A 4,062-nucleotide genomic window follows, 5' to 3' on the forward strand; every position below is an offset into this window, starting at 1 on the left:
CCTTCTGAGTACGGTGAAAGCTGAGCACAAAGTGAGGCCCCGTAGCGCCCAAATTTTTAAAAGATGCTTTGGCAAAATTCGCTTCGCAGAAGCCTATTAAGGGGAAAAAAAGAAAAAAAAAACAAAAAACCCCCAAATATTAAAAAAAAAAATTAAAATTAAATTAAAAAAAAAACAGTTGGCGAATTTTGCTTCGCAAAAACGATAAGGAATCGAAAAAAAAAAAAAAAAAAAAGAGAGAGAGAGAGAGAGAAGAGAGAGAGAGAAGAGGAAGAGGGGGAAAAGGGGAGAAGGAAGAGAGGGGAGAGAGAAAAAGCGCGCAATGCAACGTCGCAGCGACGAAGCACAAAATGCAGTTGGGGAATTGCGCTCGCAAGGTCAAGTCAAGGGGTGACCCCAAATTTAAAAAAAAAAAAAAATTTAATGCGCAAAACGAAAACTAGGCCGCGACCAGATTTTTTTGTTTAAAATATAGTTTTGGGGAATTCCCCTTGCGAAGCCTTTAAGGACGCGAAAAAAAAAAAGAAAATTATGAAAAAAAAAAAAGGGAAAAAAAAAAAAAAAAAATACTTGGCGAATTCCCCCTTCGCAGAAGCCCATTAAGGGACAAAAATAAAATGCAGTTGGCGAATTCCCCTTCGCGAACCTGTTAAAGGACAAAAAAAAAATGCAGTTGGCGAATTTTCGCTTTCAGAAAGTCATTAGGACTGAATAAAATGCAGTTTGGGGATCCCCTTCGCAGAAGCCTGGTAAAGACAAAATAAAATGCAGTTTGGGGAATTTTCCGCTTCGCAGAAGCCTATTAAGGGACAAATGAAAAGCAGTTGGCGAAATTCCCCTTCTCAAAGCCTATTAAGGGACAATGGCGAAACCCCCTTTTCAAAAGTCTATTAAGGGGAAAAAAAAATGCAGTTGGCGAATTCCCCTTCGCAAGCCTGGGTAAAGGAAAAATAAAAAAAAAAAAGCATTGGCGAATTTTCCCCTTCCAAAGCCAAAAAAAAAAATTTTTTTTTTTTTAAAATTTTTTTTTTTAAAAAAAAAAAAAAAAAAAAAAAAAATGCAGTTGGGAATTTCTACTTCCCAGCAGCAAAGGAGGAAAACAAAAAGTCCCTTTTTCGGATTAGTGCCTCTGGAGGGGTTATTTGCCCTGGAGGACTAGTGCCTGGAGGGTTTTAGTGCCTCTGGACGGTTGTGTTTGGGACGGGGGAGAGAAAAAAAAAATTCCCCAAGTTCTGGGATAGAACTTTGAAGAAGTAAAGAAAGTAAAGAAAATGTTTTATTGTTATGACATCTCGCCCCCGCCGCCGCGGCGCCGCCCCCCCCCGCATGCCGAGCCGAGCAAGCAGGTCAAAGGCTGGCCGTCGGGCCCGGGCCCCGTCCCGGGCCGGGGAAAAGGGTGGCCAGCAAACCCCCGCGGGGGGAAAAAATCTCAGCGTCCGGGCTTGCTAACGGATCCCCGACCAGGACACTCTGCTTACAACACCCCGACGGAAACTGTGGCCGCACGCGATTTCTTCCCCCTAAGGGGACGGGGGATGTACCGCCCCCACCCACGCGACCACAGATCTAGCGCGCGTGCCGGGGGCCGGGTCACGGCACTAGCCGACAACCCCAAGGGGGTTCCCGGGCTTAATGTTGCCTGCCCCTCAGGGCCCTAGCTAAGCTCCCCCTTGCCACCGGGCGGGGTTCCGACTTAGAGGTTTTCAGTGTCCCCCAGGGACGTAGCCGGCGCCATGGGCCCCTACGCCCCGGAGCGCAAAACCAGAGGCCCAAACCACCGTCCTTGTACGGCAAGATTCCCTGGAAGGGCGCTTCATCAGTGGGATAAAACTAACCTGTCCCCCGACGGCTAAACCCGCTCACTTTCCCCCTGTTGGCGGGTGAAAAAATCCGACATTGGCGAATCTGCTTCGCAATGATAGGAAGAGCCGAATCAAAGGTCAATCGCGACGTCGCTAGAACGCTTGGCCCCCCAAAACCCCAATTTATCCCTGGGGAACTTTTCGACACCTCTCGCTTAAAAAATCCCAACGTCGAAGGACGATAGGCCACGCTTTCCCGGCCGTATTCGTACTGAAAACCGTCGAGCAGGCATTTCCCCTTTTGCTCTCCCCCGAGGTTTCCGTCCTCGCTGAGCCCCCCCCTTGGGACACCTTCGCTGCGCTTTAGAAGATGACCCCCCCCAGTCAAACTCCCCGCCGGGCGTCCCGGCAGGGTCGTGTCGCCGTCGTGACCGCGTGGGGGGAGCGGTGGACCCCCGAGCCCGACGCGACGGCGGCTTGACGTCGAACCTCGTACGCTCCACCTGCAGAAGGCGCGAGTCCCCACCCCCGTGGGAAAGTGGGGGTCCCGCGGGGGGTAGCGGTATTTCCTGTCGCGCCCGAAGACGCTACCGCCTATGCTCACCCCCCAGCTCCTCCACAGAGTCGGACAGAGTCAAGCTCGGCGGTCTTCTTTCCCCGCTGATTTCACCAAGCCCGTTTCCCCTTTGGCTGTGATTTCCCCGGGGGGCGTAGATGGGGGACAGGGGGAAAATTCTTAATCCGTTCGTGCGCGTCGCTAATTAACGACGAGGCATTTGGCTCTTAAGAGAGTTAGTTACCCCCGCCTTTTTCCCCCCTTAGCGAATCTCTTCACTTTGACTTTGAGCACTGGGCAAAAATCACGTCCCGTAAACACCTTTTCAGGCGTCGAGACGCTCTTTTTAAATTTGACAGTGGGTTTCCCCTGTCCGTGACATTCGAGACAGGTGAGTGGGGAGGTCGCGTCGGTTGTCCCCCGCGCAGCCAACGCCCCGCGAAGGGGCGTAGCCGAGCGGGCCGCTGGGCCCGGGGGCCCCCCCAGGGGTTTCCCCGCGCCGTCTCTCCCCCCGGAGTGTCCCTCAGGGTGCGGCGGTTCTGCCCGCTTCCCCCCCACCCCGCCGTCCGGCCCCGGCCAATCTTCCCCCGAAGTTACGGTCCTTTTTGCCGACTTCCCTTACTACATTTCCGTGGCCCAGGGGCTGCTCCCCTGGGAGCCCTGCGCGGATGAGTACGGCCGGGCAGCGGAATTGACGTGCCCTCGACGGGGTTTTTCACGGGCCCGCCGTGAGCGCCCCCGGACCACCAGAACGGCGACGTTTTTTTTTTTTTTTTTCGGCCCTGGCCAGCCTTTCTCCGGTCGACCCGTTTCCAGGGCGAACCAACCCTTTAAAAAAGAGACGACGGCTCTCCCCGGTCCCAGGGCACGTTCCCCGTTCTGTCGGGGGTCGCCGCGGCGCCCCCCAGCCCGGAACGTAGTCGCGACGAGGGGGGGGTTTCTGCCGCCCGGTTTCCAGCGAACCTTAAAGGATTCCCTTTCGGCGGTCGCGGGGCTGCAGGCCAGGCGCGGCGCCCCTTCGGCCGCCGCCCCGGGGCGTGTTTCGTCCCCCCTCAGCAAGGGGGCTAACCCGCCCTTTGGACCGACTCACCAAGTACAGCACTGTTCCGCGGAACCATTCCCCACTTTGGCCTTTAAAAGTCTCTCGTTTCAATATTTCTACACCACCAATCTTCACCCGCGGCGGCTCCGAACGGGATCGCTCCCGGCTTTCACGCCCCCGCGGGGCACCCCACACTCCCCCCGGGGGCCCGGGGGGGGAGTCGCCCCCTCCGCTGGGGGGGCGGCCCGGGGTGGGTCCGAGCCACGCCCTCCTTTTTAGGGCGGGTCGGTTCGGGAGGTAGTTGTTACACATCCCTTTGGGGGTTCCGACTTCCGGGCCACCCCCCTGCTTGTCAACCCCCACACCTTTAGCTTTCCCGTGAGCGTCCTGCGTTGGCACCCCAAAAACCGGGCGTTCGGTTCATCCCGCAGCGCCAGTTCTGTTACCAAAAATGGCCCAAATGGCCCCCGTGATTCTAGGGCCCGGCCCGTGCGGGGCGGGTCTGGCGTCACCCGTTGAAAGTTTAGAGTAGGACGAGGGCGTTTCGCCCCCGATGCCTCCAACCATTTGCTTTACCGAGTGAAAACGTTCCGTCGGCACCGGCACCTGAGGGGGAAAATTCGGGGGAACCAGCTACAGATGGTTCATGGTCTTTCGCCCCT

At 55.7% G+C, this 4,062-nt stretch overlaps 1 pseudogene; it reads right to left on the reverse strand.

Annotated features, from left to right (window-relative positions):
- Positions 1-1,656: 1,656 nt before the first annotated feature.
- On the reverse strand, positions 1,657-4,062 carry LOC144962128 (large subunit ribosomal RNA; annotated as a pseudogene; the record flags this gene model as incomplete).

This window comes from Berghia stephanieae, unplaced genomic scaffold, assembly GCF_034508935.2.
Source record: "Berghia stephanieae isolate SIO BIC M18660-M18661 unplaced genomic scaffold, UCSD_Bste_1.3 scaffold6216, whole genome shotgun sequence".
Lineage (NCBI taxonomy): Eukaryota > Metazoa > Mollusca > Gastropoda > Nudibranchia > Aeolidiidae > Berghia > Berghia stephanieae.